The sequence below is a fragment of the Leptosomus discolor genome, chromosome 11 (assembly GCF_034619465.1).
Source record: "Leptosomus discolor isolate bLepDis1 chromosome 11, bLepDis1.hap2, whole genome shotgun sequence".
NCBI lineage: Eukaryota > Metazoa > Chordata > Aves > Leptosomiformes > Leptosomidae > Leptosomus > Leptosomus discolor.
The window spans coordinates 4,738,977-4,756,241 of NC_141401.1; the positions used below are offsets into that span (position 1 = coordinate 4,738,977).

Here is a 17,265-nt window from a genome sequence, read left to right on the forward strand (position 1 = left end):
AAGATAAAAACTGAGCATCCAGACATACAAATAAGATTACAGCCTTTTGTTGTTGTGCCTTTTTTTTTTTTTTTTTCCTGGCAGATGTGTCTGCTGGAAACATGTATGGAAGCTGCCTGCATCTTGCTCAGGGATTGATGGGAGAACCAGAAAAACTGTTCCTGCTGTACCCCTTGAAAGACTAGTCTCTGACATGCTTGCTTTGCCTGTCCATTGGTATAGTGTAATGAAAACTTTTTGTTGTTTTCTATATTCCTTTTGCTGATGACTAAGTTTTGAGGTCAGCTGCCTTAGTCACTAGGCCTTTGTAAGCCTGCAGAAGCCAAATGTAAATTACAACCTTGAAAGCCTTCCTGGAAGTTTAGGATCACTTGTCTACCATGACCTTTGTGGTGTTTTTCGAACAAGTCCCTAATGCTTCCTAAGACACTTTTGTGTTTTCTGGGGCCATAAGAAATGAACTAAGGCAAACTGTTTCTCTGGGAAAGTAATAGCAAAACTAGCAGTGATCCATACATGAGATGAATTGTGTATGGGTGGTTTTTTCTTTCTTTTTAACTTCATCCAGTCTCCGTCCACCCCCCAGTTAAGTTGGCAATGTTCTCTGTCAACTATTAGCTGAAACCCTTCCTTTCCTACTCAGATGAAAGAGAGACTAGGGGTCTGATTATGGGGAGGACAAGCTATTAATACCCGCTATGAAGGGGTAACGGCTTCAACTGCAGCTTCTGTGTGAGAGGACAAGAGCACAGTCTGGAAGTCCAAGTCTTCCCTTTGTGAGAGAGCAAATTACAGTGCTGCACAAAGGGGAAGAAATATGGGGATTATGCTTCCCATAAAAACAGTGAAGGTGAGTGTCTGAAGTGCATGAGGGACCTTTAAGATTAGATTTGCCACTGACATAAAAAAAATTAGGTTTAAATTGACATCGTAGAGAGAACATGGAGTAGGGCCTTAAGCATTAAGCACTTGTTTCAAAAGGGGTGAATTTGACATGAAAAACAATAGCTCACGTAGACTGCGCTTCACAATACAACAGAAGAAAACTTTCAGCTTCCGAATGTGTGAAACTGAGAACCATGGAAAAGGCATGTGAGGATTTGGAGACTGATAAAGAAGCAGATGGCAGCTAAGCACAAAATGTTTTTAATGAAAATGTATCCTTATTCCTTTTTGAATTGGTTTGACAGTGGCCTGAAAAGATATGGTGTATGTGGGGAATGAGGAACAGGAGGGAGAGAATGACAGTGAGTGGGAAGAATGGTCCATATGTACCTTCTACTAAAATGTTTAAACATATGGAGACAGTAACATGATGTATTCTCACAAATATTCGGAATCTGCTCCTGTTTGTTTACACGGAGCTCAAAAGATAATGCAGTTGAGTGGTATCGTTTGACATAGCTTCATTGACTTGTGCAGTACTTACCAGTGTACGCCATCTGGGAATCTGCTCCCTGTTGATTCAGCAGAGTAGTGGTGAAAACCATGTGCTGGGATTTTTTTTTTTTTCCCCTTCTCTTCTCCTTGTTTTCCCCTTTCTGAGTAGTATTCACTATATTCCCCTGTCCTTTAGAAATACTGAACGTACGTGAACTGTGTAGATGCAGAGAGGAAGAAGTTGGGAGCCAGAGGTGCCACATTGAATTGCACTTGTTTTGCTTTAAGTTACATCTGCATGCTTTTTTCTGTTTGCTGCTTCATTTAAGTTTTTTTTTTGGTGTTTTTTTCTTAAACCCTGAACTGTAGTAGAAATTGCATGTGCCAGCAGAAGACGACATGCTTGAAAAGTTTTACTCTTGCAACAAGCAAATTTGATGTGTTATAATGTTAAGTGAGGTTAGTCTGTGTAACGCCAATCCTGTCTTTTTTGGGTTAAAAAAAGGTATCATATAAACCTGAACGTATTTTGAAGTGGACAGGCTGGATGTCCGTTTGGTTGGTATGCGAACTCTCCAGCAAATAAACATTTTCTGAAAGGAATAAACAGAACGGTGGACAAAAAAAAATAAATTGTAAAAGGCACAGGGTGGTGTCACCGAGTATAGAAAAATCTGGAGCATGTTAAAAAAAATTTTGTTAGTGTTTTCGTTCTGAATGAAGTTTTTTCCTGACTTTTGCTCCCCTGCTGAGAAGCCTGCTCTTCAGCCAGAGGTTTCCCAGAATTTTTATTATGGCTGTGAGAGCGTATTTAATTAGTAAGCTGGAATGGCCGCAGAGCAGTTGAGGCCAATCTGCAGTTAATTACTGTAGCAGTGGTTTATATTCTGAGAAAAGAGCTAAAATTAAACAAATGTATACTTGCTATTTTTCTTTGTTCTGTTGCAAAATGCCATAACCTGTGAAGACTATCTTGAATCTTGCAGCCTGCACTGGTCACCAAAAACTAAGTGCTAATGTTGGATACTCCTCTTGGCTTCCTAATTTCTTTTGGCACAGAGATGTGTAGTGGTTTTGAGAGGATTTCAAATTTTGGAGTTTTGTTTTACCATATTAGAAGACTTGATGCAATTAACTAGGTCCATCAATGACACTTTGCCACAGGTTAAAAACTTTTAAAAAATACTTCAAAAAATTTAGAGCTTTTCCCCACTGTTTAGAATAAAGAGTAAAAGGAGTTAGAAGTGTTCTTAGGGCTTTTGAGAGTATCTTGTGTCTTTTCTACTCACATGTATGCACACACTTTTCTCCTTACAAACCATCGTATTTTACACTTGCTTTGACTTGCTTTCTCTTTTGTCAGTCCAGAGGTGTGTTTATGTACACCAGATGATGTGTAGCCGTATCCTAGTGACCATCCATGCTACTGGAGGAATTTACTTATTTTGGTATTGTTTCTGATAATGAGGAGGGGTAATCCATGTGTTGCAGAATGGTACAGTAAATGTCGCCATGATTTCAGTGGAAGTACAACACCTTATAAGTGGTAATCAGGGTGGTTAAATGTATATGCTCATTCATTCTGACTAATATAAATGCTACTTTGCATAGAGACCATTCTGATTTAAGAAAAAATGAGGATTAGCAGGTCTAAAGTTAACCCGACAACAAATTTACTCAAGCTGGGAAGTGGAGGCAGAGTTTTTTGTGGTTTATGTAAATGCATCTTTTACTTGCAGTTGAACACAAGAGCGTGCTGTGATTGGAACCTGGCTGGACAGAAAGCCCTTCCAGATCCAGACTGTGCCTGTCTGCCATGGCTTCAGATTTTTGCCTCATGAAACTTTGAAATCCCAAATAATCTTTATTGCTACTACAATATGGATTTACTTGAATTGTCTTATGCCAAGCAACTGCTTCACTGTCAGAAAAACAACTATAAAAATATAATTGGAAGTCACTTATAGGAAACAGTCATTCCCTGGTTTTACAGGCTGCATGTGTGTTAATTCCTCCATTCGGTGTCTCTGTGGTAAAGGATAGGGAAGAAAAACAATGCCAGTCCTCCTTACGAGAAGATACAAAAGCATCACTAGATTGTCACTTACATAGTGTGCGATCTTTTAATGTGTAGTGCTTGAAAAGAAGTCCTGGTCTAACCTCTCATTATATGGAAGCAGGGAATGGACTTTGTAGCCAAGGGGCCTGAGGCTGTGGAGCAGAGGGGGATGGGAAGATTGTGTACAGTCTCATTCAGTGAAGGTTTTGAAGATGTTGCTTATTTATTTCAAACTTAAAAATCTTGGTAGCATCCTAAAGATACTTTCAAAGATTAGTAATGTTCCAGAAATTGGATAATCTGGGCTAGGTAGGATTGGAAATGGAATGCTTTTTGTTTTACTTGTAACACTTCTGCTGTTCTTAGCGACTTACTTTCATCTTAGAGGAGACTGAGGATCATGTGTTGTTTAGAGAATTATTTTTTTTTTACCTTCGTGTGCAGCAGTGCCATGTTAAATCTATGAGACTAAGTATGCATCTAAACTTGAACCAAATCTTTGATTAACCTGCTTAACATGGACTTCTAGGCCCCACTGATATATATTAGACAAAAGGTTGTTAATAGAATAGACAGTTGTATAGTTAATTACATGTAATGTAAGACTTTAATTTTATGATGAATTTGCAAAACAACTGGGAGCTGGGAATAGCTAGCAGCGTTATAGGGAAAATGTCAGGGAAATGTCAAGTGTAAGACCAGAAGAAAGCTGTGTTTTTGCTGTGTTCTTGCAAATGTCGCAGGGAGAAGGCAAACTCTGCCTGGCATAGCGTTTTCCACAGTGTCTGTGACTGTTATCGACACAAGGAGTCTGGCTGGTAGTGGGTTGCTAGCTTTCCTGGGGATTTCTGTTTTGACAGTTAATGCTTGTATGGATGTCTGGGGAGGGGTGAACTTCAGCCACAGTCTCTTTATCTTGGTGGGGACCCTAAAAAGATCTGTCCATTTTCATGGAATGTATAGAAATACGTCTTTTGTGATGACTGATCTGCAATTGAATTTGGCTGAAATGGGCTGAAGGAGGTTTGGAGCTGGGCATGTGAGTCAACTCACTGAACTTGCCATTCTACTTTTTGTAAGAAGTAAAGATAAAACTTTGTATCAAGCTTGGGTATAGGACTCGTGCCCTCCAAAAATTTCAAATAGTAGGCGCCATTTTCCTTTTTTTCCTTCCCCAAACACACACATGAATGTAGGAATGAATTGTCCTTAAGCATTTTCATAAATTGTTTTAATGTGGCAAACAAGTTTTTCTGTGTTAAACAGTGATGAAACAGCCTTTGTTTAGCCTTCCTTCCCACTAATAGTGTGATTTCCTTCTCAAGTCTGTTTATGGGTCTGAGAATTAACTTGTAATAAAAAGATGCTTGGATAATAGTATGTTAATACAGATTGTTGAATTGCCTTTTTCTTCTGAGGTGAACTCAGCCTGACTGTCTCTTCCTCCCCCTCCCCGGTAAAGTTTTCAGCCTGTGGAATGGAATGTGCATGTGCTATCGGCCGAGCGCTAAAAATGACTTAGCAAGTAGCGTGCCCACCGTAAAATGGTAGGGGTCTGAGATGCCCGTAACCTGGGTTTTTAAAGCTGGAAACCATATGCCATTCTCTCAGGTTTGGTTTGGTTTGTTTACTGTTTCTTGCTGGGCAAAGAGAACTTGTAGTTACCTGCCCAAAGCATAGTTCTGTATGCCCTGGCTAATTATTAAATACATTTGTATAGCCCTTGACAGTGTAGGCGAGAATGAATTCAGCACATGACTTGAGGATCCCTCTTGGAAAGGTTGGTGTTTTTTGGAATTTGGTTGCTGATTTGCATGTTCAGAGGGATTCGAGAGGCAACTCAGAGTTCTTGTTGCTAGTTAAAGTTCAGCTTATGCTCTTAGGTGGATCAGACTTGTAGTTCGTACACCAGTGTGACCTTCCTGATGTGTTTTTTCCTTGTTGCAACATATTGGGTTTATAGGCGCTTAGCTGTTCCCTTCTTAATAAACAGTGCTCTATAGCTCTTGAGACTCATCTCTTCCCAGCATACTCATTGCCCCTCTGTTAATGGCTTCTCTAGCTTTTCACCAGCGTAACTCGGTTGAGGGGTCTGTTTCTCCTATTTTTTTGTTTCTTTTCTGGTTGGTGTGTGAGGGATCTATGTGGATGATTAAAGGTTATAGTTTTGGGAAATGATGCCATTTAGGAAGCATCTTTGAAGTGTTGAGTGCGCAGAGAAAGTCTTTTATATCGGTGCAGGCCTTGGGAGGAGGAGATGTTTTTCTATGTATAGAAACTTCCCGTATAGGATGGCAAGAGAAGGTTGCAGGGGGATTGCCTGTCTCTTTAAGTGGGTTTATAATTGGCTAGGGATTTTTGTCAGCTTAGTCACTGCAGCATTCAGCGGATGAGGGGGAAAAAACCACAGGCCCCAACCGTTACGGGCCGTGGATAGGCTCTGTCATCCCAAAGGAATGCATGTGAACAAAACACTTTGTGCGGTGCAACCGTTGGCCTAAACAGTATTGCATTCTTAAAGCAGGCTCTGAGTCACATGGAGCAGATGGATTGTTTCACTAAAATGGAAGTTATGTATCACTGAGCACTCGGATCGAGCTTTTAAGTGTGGTTCGAATAGGTCACGATATGCGAGTGTGATGAAGGGGTGTAAAGGTAAAAAAAAAAAAGCAGCTGCTTGTTCTGTGGTTGAAATAGTTTCTGTGGCATTAAAAAGGTAGGAAAGTCTTTCCCTTTGTTAATTACTGGGCTGGCACACGGGTCTGAAGATTTCTCTCTAGATTTCAGACAAGCATGGTCTTAATTCTGAGGCACTCTGTGTTCATCTGGGAAGCTTTATGCTGCCCAAACTAATCCAGAGAGACCCCTGTTTGGGGAGGAACATAGGACACACACCAAACCCCAAACCTATTGGCTTTTCTCACAATGAAACCAGCTGCTCAGCTCTTCTTCCCCCACCCTGCACAGCCTTTAGCCCTAAAATCTATCTCCAAGCCGTTCTCTCGAGTGCTCACGGTGTATTGATTAGTGAGAGAGTAGCTCTGTCTCTGTGGGTGGTGTTACCCTTTATTTGGCTTTATCTCTTCCCTTTAAGGGATTTGAAAGGATCTGATAGGATCGTTGCCAGTCTCCAGCCTTCAAAGCATGCAGAGGAGGAGCTGTGACTTCTGGCTAAACAAATTCAGAGCTGTCAAGTGATTTCCACACCCCACCCCACTCCCCCACCCCCCTTCTGTTTTGTGGGGAATCCTCTTTAAAGAGTGGTCTAGGATTTAACGGAAAACCCAGCCTCCAGTTGGTCGTTATTGACAGCTTCTGTCATTTGGCAGGCTGTTGGTGTTAGGAGTGGAGCAAGTTTGGAGGTCTTAATCTGGTTATCACTAAGGCAGGTGTTTCAGAATTAGTGCCTCCCCGTGTAGTATTAATTGAATCTTAAATCATTACAACACAAAGGAGAAACATTGACTAAATTCCCTTCTATCTCTGGAGCTTTCCTCATGAAGGCAGCACAGGAACAGAAACTCTCTTGGAGAAGATGCTTTACTTTTTAAGAGCTTGATGAAGGTTGTTTGGCAGAATCAGAATTGACTGGTCCACGTGAAGCACTACATGCAGAACTGAAACTGCAGTGAGTCACTGTCTGCTCTGTCTTTTGTGATCTGCGAGTCTGGGATAGAATGCTGCAGTGGGTGTTACAGATAAAACCCAGTCTGCCAATCCTTAATTCAGAGGTGAAGTGTTCTTCCTCTTCTGCTCACTACAGTTGTTTGTCTGTGTGCATCCATTTCTCTTCTGTAGAAGAGAAATTAAAATAATCAGCAGTACCTTGCTCCAGAAAATGCGGAATGGTGGCAGGGAAAACAAATACCCCTTCCAGTAAACCAGCTGTAGAGAGTTTGTTGAATTCAAAGGCTGGTTAAGATCAAGTTGTTTACAGGAGGATATAAGGATATAAATATATTACAGGAATATATCTTACAGATAGAAAAATTAATATTCTTCCTAGGCAAAGATTTTTATTCTTTTCTACCATTAGGAAGCTTCTTGATACGGTTAGAAATTGTCTGCACGTGGCAGATAATCTGTTTAGGAGAAAAGTGAAATATAAGTAAGAGAGAGTAAGGGGGCATTTTTGGAGTAGGGAATGCAGTGGAAATCATTCACCATGGCAGTGCCTAGTGAAGGTGGTGGCCACTGAAACCTGTGGTGATTGCAGGTCTCAGCCTCTAGCTTCCTGTGACTTGAGAACTGGGCTGTCTGGTCGAAAAGGAACATTTTGCCTTGTGAACTGGCATTGCTTTGTAGCGTGGCACTGTTCTGATCATACTCAGATCAGTGTGCTGTACCTGTGGTGTGCTGTTAGGGCTCTGGGTACAGTGTCCGTATGCTTCCCAGTTAGGTAAATATTCAACATCATGCAAGTAATACCTGAAAACTTCAAGCTGTAAAGGTTTCTTGCCTCTCTACTTATTAAATATTTATTACAGTGGTAGCTGGCCTGGGATGAGGGAGGAGGGGGAAATACTGCTGTACAACACAGGGCTTACCAGTCATCATAAATGGTGCAAAGCTCTGTGCAGATCCTCCAAGAGATGTACTTTGTTCACATTAGGCATGCTTTAATAAACAGTATGTGTAATAAGGTTGCTTCAATGAAATTGTATAGCAAGAAGTAAAAACGTTTGCTTTTCTGTGTCTGCTGAGTGGGCTGCGTGATCTGACCTGTATGCGAGGGTGCTGTCTGGACAAAGAATGTCATGAGCAAGTGGACAGCTATTTTGCAATGTTATCCTACTCATTCTTCTAGTATCCGGGAGACGTTAGAATTGGTGCGAAAACTGTGCCATGCCTGGTTAAACATAATGCCTTAAAAGCAGGCGTTAAACCCTAAAACGATGACACCCCCACCTCCAGATCTTTCTGGTAAAGGCTGAAGGAAAAGGAGTTTCCTCCTGGCTTGTGTTCCCAGCCACGGCAGCAAGTGTGGCAGTAACTTGCCTGGGTTCTCGCAAGCCGTGCTCCTGTCACCCTTTTAAGACCTCAGCCTTTTCTGCCCTCCCCTCCCAGCACGCATTTCAGAAGCTGGGAGCCTTCCCTTTGCCTACCTGCCCCTTACTGCCGCTCGCTGCCGCAGCGCAGAAATGATGTGCCTGTCGACTTCGTTCTGCTGCTGCTTGGTAAACTAATGAGCAGAGGCAGCGCAGCTGCCAGGAGGAATTCCTTTCCAGCAGTTTTGTGAGAAAAGTCAGCAGGATTAGGGCCTAGTTAAAACTTGATGTTTCAGCAAATCTGCTATGCAAACCATTTGGGTGAGGGAGAAAGCAACCAGAGTGGCAACCAACTTTGCTTGAGGCAGAAATGAACTGTGGGAACAAGGAGGAGACTGTCTTGTTCTTTATAAACCATAGTGCTGCTTAGAGCATTTTGGTGTGCTTGAGTATATACTTATATATGTATACATACATATACACACACTCTATTTTCTGCAACAACACCTCAAGTTAACTGTCTGTCCTGGCCTAGAGGAAACAATTATTTCAAAAGCCTTTCTTAATAGCCTTTTGAGCTGCTCTGATGTTTTGCTGTTTGGATGCGCCTGCTTGTGCCAGATCGTGCACTGGATCTCACTGTTCTGGAGCACCTACTTAGTTATCTATCTAGGCAGGGAGCATTGGGGCACCTCCCAAGTATTTAAAAATAGAAATAAACAACTCATGCTCGTTCTTCCTTCCTTCATTAAATTTATAGGGTTTGTGTTGGGCTTGTTTTGGTTTGTGTGGGTGAGTGGGTGTGTCTTGTGGATGAAAAAATAATTGCAGGAGAGCTGGAGCAAAAGGAAGATGTTTCTACATTAGCTTGGAAGCTGTGAGGTCGTTTGTCATTTTACTTTCTGGGGTCAATTTACATGAAAGTTCTACTTTCTAGGCTTTTAATATATATTTTTAAAAATTATTTTTAATTTTTTTTTTTAATTAGTTCCCCATGACTGTGTAGTCAAATCAGCTGCTGTGGGAGGTTGCAGTCACAGCAGTGAGAGGTAATCTCTCAGGTAGCTTGGGCCATTGCCATGAAGCATTTGAAGTATCTGGAGAGAGACCTTGAACTGTATTACCTAGAGGAGCAGGTACAGAAGGTAGATCTTGTCATCATACTGTTGGAAAGACAGCCTGCAAACAATAGCTTTCTAGGAGATGATAACTGAAGAAGTGTGGTGATTGCAGTAACTAATAGAGGAAGAGTCTACAGATGTGATTATAGTAATGTGTTTTTGAGTAAAACTAGGTGAAGCAGGTATATGAACTTTTTTTTTTAATTTTCTTGTTAAATGCTTTGTTGTGCTAGTAATTTTTTTTGCATTCTTGTGAAGCAGGTGTGGTTTAATCTACCTGTATGCTGCAGTAATGAACGCTTAGACTGTTGTACATAATACATGGAAAATAAGATTAGCAGAAATAATAAAAACACAGTGTTTGTGCTGCTGCAGATGTGAGAGTTAATGGGACACCCAGAGGCAAGTGATGAACCAGTCAAACAGGGACCAGGCACTCTGGTTTAGCAAGCCATTCTGTTCTGAACGCAAGCAATGGAGACAAGTTAGACAGTGATTGCAAACTTGTTTGTTTGACTTTGCCTCAGTGCTTCCTGAGACAAGCTGCCTTAATTATATGGGGGAATTACTTCTCAAAATGACTTCCAGATAAACCATTATCTGTACTTGAATGACTCTTAGATCTGTAGCAGTCCTGTCTGCAGGTGAGGAAAGTATTCTTGACGGTCTGCTCTATGTGCATTTCCTTTGGAAGATGTCTATTGACAAGTTTTAGTCTATTTTCTCACTACCTATTGTATAGGACTAGGCAAGAAAATAGTAAGTGTAGAGGAGAAATATTCTGGTCCAGATGGTCTGCTTTGTAGCATGTGTTATAGAGGATGTTTGATTTGTCTTCAGCACTGTGTTTTGTGAATTGGAGCTGTAGAAAGCCTCCAGAGCAGAGTAATAGTTCAAAACCTTTGCATTCTATATTGTCGGGTAGCTCTTAAATGATGTATCACTGACAAACTTGTTACTTCTGTCAAAACAAAGGAGATGCTGATCTCCAGGTTAGCCGATGTGAGAGGCCTTTGCAGATATTGATAAAACACAAAGAGTGCAAGCAATCTTCAGAAAGCTTGCCTCTGTGGACTACTGCCTACCTGAAATGACAAAGAAGCAGTCTTTCATGTTACTATGCACAAGCCTTTTCTTAAATCTCTTACTACTGCTATTTTGGGCTGTGTCTTGGGTGGGCAAAGTATTTGGTAGCTTGAGTCACGATGGTGCATGTATCATCAGCTTCAGGTGAAGCATAGGCTGAGCTGAGTTTGCAGAGGTCTGTCCTCATCAAGTGAACTTTCATGGTGGAAGCGTCTTCTGCTCCTGTTGTGTTCTTACTCTCTGGACATTCTGCCAAAACCAGTTTGCAGACCAGGGCTTCTAAATTAATGCTTCTCTGTGAATGCATCATGTTGTGCCTTGCTCCCTTCCAGGACAATATTGTTAAAATAAAAGACACTATCCAATCTATAGCAAAGATTTTTGTATATATCAGCTTTCTATCATTTACAGAACTGTGCTGCAGGCTTGCTGCTGATTACTTGCCTTGTTTCCTACTCCTTATGTCATCAGTGTGGTGGGTTTTTTTAATATGAAGCAGTGAGGTCATACTGTAACGTAATATTTGGATTCTCATTTTAGTGATTTTTCATGTGTTACGAACAGTTCCTGGCAGAGAGGCCTAGCTCTTTCTGGATCATAGAACCATAAAATCATAAAACTCATGGAATGGTTTGGGTTGGAAGGCACCTTAAAGATCATCTAGTTCCAACCACCCTGCTGTGGGCAGGGACCCCTCCCACTAGACCAGGTTGCTTGGGCTATTAGCATATGGTAATTCAAAAAAAAAAAAAAAAAGAAAAGGGCAGTGAAGTTTGGGTTTTTCAGTGAGAGATACCCTGATTGATTGATTTTATTTAAGAAGTGTTCTGGTACACAGTATTCTGATGGGTAGTGTGACAGCTCAAGGTGCCTGAAACCAGTAGTCCTATTTGAAAATCTAGGCCAGAGGATTTTGCCAGGAGTAAACATTGTCTCATGGTGTGAAAAACAACTAAACAATTTTAGTTTGTTAATATAATGTACTTGAAGACAGACGATGCACTCGACATGGCTATTTATGCCATTCATATATCTGATTTTTAAATTGGTTGGTTTAGAGCAGGCCAACCAAAACTGGCTTATTTAATCTATAGTAGTAATTCCTAGATTGTCCAATTACACTGGATTTATTTATTTAAGCAGGCACCTTAAAACTAATCTTCCAGTTGAAATAACAGGAGTTTCCCTGGGCCTTTCCATTGTTTTTTTTCCTTTTTTTTTGAGCCTGGAAGGCATAGAGCCTTTGATTATTGCATCTATTTCTGCAGGTAACTGGAAACCCCCCGGCCCCCAGCTTAACTGCAGAATTGGGTCCTACTCAGCTCCTGTTGGAGCCAGCGGTGGGGTATACACTGATTTTGCTGTGTTTCACAGTGGAAGCTCCAAAACCAGCATCTACATCTCGATGATCTTGCCCTGGAAGCAGAGGGAGATGGGAAAGATGCTGCACTAGTGTCCCAGGGTGGAGCAACCTCACCAGAAGTGCTGCTGCGCTGTTCAGAAGCACACCTTTCCAGAGTTGCTCCCCCTCCAGCAGCCACAATAGTTCAGTTTTGGGGGAAAGCAGTCACTGGCGGCGTGCTTGGTACAGCCCGCTTGTAACAGCTGATGTCTCTTGTCAGCGTGACTGGAGAGCTTTTCCTCTCCCCTTGCCTTCCCTTCCACCTCCCACGTCTGCCTGGTTACAGTCAGAACAGCACCTGAGCTGAGTCTGGCTTGGGCTGCCTTTCGCAAATTCGTGATGAAAATGGAGAGCTGTTGCCGGCTCTCTTCCTGCGTGTAAACTCCCCTCCAATTTTGTGGGCTTGGGAGCAATTTCTCCTTGCGCGTGGGTCACGAGGCTGTAATTGGGTTTATGGAATCTCCCCAGTCCTGTGCGTTCCCCAGGGTTTGTTGTTGTCAGACCTCATTTTACCCCCCACGCCCTTCATCCTCTTTTGTTAATCCATGAGTTTTGGGAATGTCTGAATAGTGTTTATTGCTTTTATTGTTTGGGTGGGAAAATGGCCATGGAGCTTTGATTGGTTTATGGCAGGAGAAGGGCCTTGTGGAACCCCAGGCACTTTTTTCTTTTCTTTTTAACCCCAACAAGGAGTGCAGAAAAGTAACCAGTAATTTAATTTTAAATGAAGAATCTCTTGCTGGTTATAGCCTAGGGACGTGTTTTATTTGAGTCCAAAAACCAACCAGAAAATAAATTTAATTGCTTTCTAATATGTCTTGTTAAAGCATAGATCAGTCTGTACTGCAAATGAGTTTTGGAGGTACTGGTGAGAGAGAACGTAGACTTCAGTTTTGATGGTAGATCAAATGTTGGATGTCAGCGCTTTCTCTGATAACAATGTTGTTGAGAACTGCACTGGCTCAACACATTCCCTTGCATGCCTGTAGCTTGCCATGAAGTTAACTCAGGACTTCAGCTTGTTTTGTCATGCCTCATTTGGAAAGTTTTGATTTGGGGGGGTGGGGGGGAATAATGCTGTCTGCTTTTAAGCGTCTAAAACGAAGTGCAGAAAGCTGGAGTGAATAATTTTGAAGCTTGTGAAAGAAGCCTTACATATCTTTCTTCAAAGAATAACTTAGTTTTATCTTGTTATATCTTTCAAAAGCTTGATCATTAGATCACTGGTATCACTAAAATATCAACAGACATAAATGATTAATGTTTTATTTGGTGGTTGTTTTTTTTTTTCTTGTGTGTTTTTTGTTTTTGTTTTTAAATTTTTGAAAGATAACCTTCCTGCAAGATGAAGCCCTTTCTCCTGGCACGTTTGATGTGTATTAAGTGTATTAGTTTTAGAAAGATGCTGAGCAATGCTCCTTACACTCTGTATTCTTGCTTTTTTCCTGTGGGTAAAGAGAAAAAATATTTAATAATTTACTGTATTCTCAGCAGTTAAAAAATAAATGTTTGTAGACACTTTCTGTCTGTGTTAATTTATATGCTAGACACTGTTGATAATGATTTGAAACATGTCAACTTGTTTGATATTTAGTGTTTTCTGTATACAGAAATTTACAGTTATGGGTTTGAAATTGTAGTGACTATCCCAGGTAAGGAAGTGAGGTAACTTACTACTATTGTTCTCTACATAAAATACTTTGAATAATCTCCAAACTGATTTTTTTTTTGTTCCCTTTTCCAGGATTTTTAAATCTTTAATTATATCATAGTATTTAGATTAATCCAAACTTGTTCTTATATGTCTGAATATTGAAGGTCTTTACCTGTATTCTGGGTGATGCGTTGAATTTGTCTGCTCTGTGTTATGTTTCTGTGTATGGGCAGCTATTTAAAGTGGTCTGGCACTTTAAGATGTTAGTCTGGGCTCAGTTTATGTCTCTGTCCTATGCTTGCTTTATGGGAAAGTCACTTAAGTTGCAGTGTCCCATCTGTCCAATAAGGAGGATAATCTTGTTTAATGTGAATATTGTGGTGCACCAATTAATATTTGTGAGTGGCTGCAGGTACTGTTTAAATACAACATAAAGAGCTGATGAGCATCTTGCTTGGAAATCTTATTGTTAAATGTGTTTTTGTTACTGTATAACCCTATTTTCTTACATTGTACTGGACCAGTGATGTGCAGGCCTGTATTACAGTCACGCAGCTTGCTGCTTCTGGAAGATAAATCTGTTGGAATGGGTATGCTGGAGTTTTTTTGGAAGCACATGTAAAGCACATTAAGCAAAAGAGACTTAGATTCATCACTTCAGTATAAAGATCCAACAGGACAGCGTAGAGATTTTTCTTCCAGCATGCTTCTTAGAGTTGAAGTGTTGTAGAGAAAGGAATTACATACACAAGAAGGAATACCTGCTTCTCTGTTACTTTTTTAACTCCCTGTTTTCTTTCATGTGCCTACTCATACACCTAAGGCAAGAACAGAATACATTTAAGTTTTTTTGGAGTAAGGGAACAAAAGTAGTCTTTTTAGATAATATTCTGATTACCTTAATCTTTATCCTATTAATTCATATTGCTTGGTCGCTACTGGTGGAGGAGTAGCTAATGTGAACTAACAAATTAGATTTGGTCTGGAAAGCCTGGGTGGTTTTTTTTTTTTTTAATTTTTATTTAAATTTCTTTAAAATGCATCTCAGCAGGAGAGACTGTTACCTGTTAGCAGCTTGAATGAAATGCTGTATGAATCAAACTCCAGCTCTTCTAAAAGGTTGAAAATGAGGGAAGCATCTTCTTTTATAATTCATTCATGATCCAGCTCTATTAGGAAATTATGTGTTTTACTTAACGCTGTCTGCATTAAAAATGAGCCAAATTTCAGCCCCTTTTCTCCTCTCCAAGCCCAGTCTAGTTACGCATAAAAAGTAGGTAAGCAATGTGAATCTAGAATTGAATGGTCAAGGTGAGTGGGAAGGTGAAATCAATTATCTGCTATAATGTTGATGCAGGTATGTCTTTGGGAGCATGAACTGCTGTTCTGATATTTGCTAAGAAGCCTGCAGTGTGTATGCATCCTGACGTGGCTTTTTCCTCATTATGAGGGGGAATAGATCTTTAAAAGATAATACCTGCCCTGACTGCCAAAAAACCCTATAAACGACTTCTTTCTTGAATTTGCAGTTGAAATGTTTCCAGTTTTTGAGTTTCATTAACAGTGGTGTAAAAGCTGTTTGTCTCTTTTTAGTATCTTTATCCAACCAAGTTCAGTTACGAAGGTATAATGTATATTTGGCCTAGGAAAATAGGTCAATTCTGTACTTAAAGTATTTCTTTAAGTGATAGTTAGTGGGTAGCCTGCAGAAAGGAAGAGTGACTTTTGTTGTTTCATAAATGTCAGCCATGCTAGTCCTGTGGTGTCTGACTTGCTGTCTGATCTGCCATCGGTTGTCGAGAGGCCACTCCAGACTGCACAGAAAAGGCATCATTTGACATGAAATGACAAATTCTGTCAGATCTGTTTGGTCCAGGTATCACTCAGGAATATATTTTGGTTTTGGTGCATATCTATTTTCATTTTAAAGAAGCAAAACAATGCTGATACATGTTGGGTTTTGGTGGTTTTTTTATAGTTGACTCTAGTCACCTGGCATCTAGGAGCATCCTTTTGTTAGTCTTCTGGGAGCATGACTGTTCTTTGGGGTGAGAAGAATTGAGAAAGGTTTTCCTGTAATAAAACAAGCCTTTCGCAAGCAAAAAATTTATTGAGAGGGGATTTTGTTTGTTTTAAATGGAACATTTTCCCTCGGGGATAACTGGTTTGTGGGTAGCAAATATAGAAATTTAAATGTTGTGGTGGGAGAACGTTGGAAAGACAGTGTTCTATGTACATTTCTGAGAGTGAATGTTACCAAAGTTGTTCTTCTAGGATTCTTTCTCAGAAAGTATGGTGCGGCTTGAAAAGGTAAAGGTAAAGTCAACCTGAATGACTGAGGCTTAGATCTGCGCATCAGGGAAAACGTCCGGGATTCTGGGGAGCATTTGGCTGTGGGATAATGCCATTGGAGGGACAGGAGGAAATTTATGCTCATGTATGGGGAAAATGAGATACAGAACTTAAGTGACTTGATCAGATTCACATGCCTAAGACAGTAATAGCGGGAAGGAGAATCACATGCTGCTTGTCTGGTAATCCAGCTAGAAGGTTGTGCTTTGCCAGCTTAGTAGCAATGACAAGGACATGGCCTTCTGTGAGAGTCTCCTTCATGAATTTGCCATACGTGTGGATTTTTAAACAAAAAAACCCCGTGCATCTGTTTCATGTGTAACTACAGTCTATAGGCTAACATGAGAAGGCAGCATGGGTTAGTTTTTCTTGCTCCTTCATTCACCTGCTAGAATTGGGGATTTACTGAAGTGTCAGCGGATAGCGAGCATTTAATTTGTTGCAACTAGGAGAAAGATGCAGTAAACTTCAGTTCTGAAGAAGCTTAAGTTTTTCAAATAAATCCTCTGGGGAGTCATCTCTGTGTAGTGCATGGACTGAGAAAGATTGACTTGGTCAGGTTACGTTTGTAGAAACAAACATGTTTTCCAAGACCCTAGTTAACAATTCATAATGCTTTGTTTATAAAGGCTCTTTTCCCTGCGAGTTGGCTGAAGTGCTGAAAGTGGTCTCTTTGCTCTGTTTGGATTCCCTGTAGCTGGGTTTGTACGGCTGGAAAGCACATCGCTTTTGTGTGGCTCATAATCCTCTGTCTGAGCATCAGCCTTTATTTTACTCACAAAGAAAGCCTACGTTAGCTATGCTGCAGATGAGTTCAGCCAGCAAAATTTTTATCAATGCAAGGAAAGTGAATCCAAACAAGTAGAGAAACAATGGGCTTTTTTTTTTTTTTTTTTTTCAGCTCATAGGTGGCAGGCAGTTCTTTGTTTTGCTGTGGCCTGCAGATGAGACATCAGGATTGCTGTTCTTGTGCTGTAGCTTGGTATTTTGTTCTTGTCTGAAACACATGGACTAAGCTCTTTGGTCTAGCCTGGCTGCTCTGCCAAAGTCTAGGGCTGAGCAGTATTGAACTGTGACCTGCAAAAGTTTACTTAGTCATCTTCCTTGTCCCTGTTTTACATGGAAGACTCTCCTGGAAATGTTGAAGGGAAAAAAGAACGGTTGAAGGTGGCTGGTTGTTGAAAGCAGTTCAGTTTTACTAAAACTGGGCCAATTTGAGAATT

At 40.6% G+C, this 17,265-nt stretch overlaps 1 protein-coding gene across 2 annotated transcripts in view; it reads left to right on the forward strand.

The window, feature by feature from the left end:
- IGF1R (insulin like growth factor 1 receptor) overlaps nt 1-17,265 on the forward strand; it is a 185,274-nt gene that overhangs the window by 34,807 nt on the left and 133,202 nt on the right. The window lies entirely within an intron of this gene.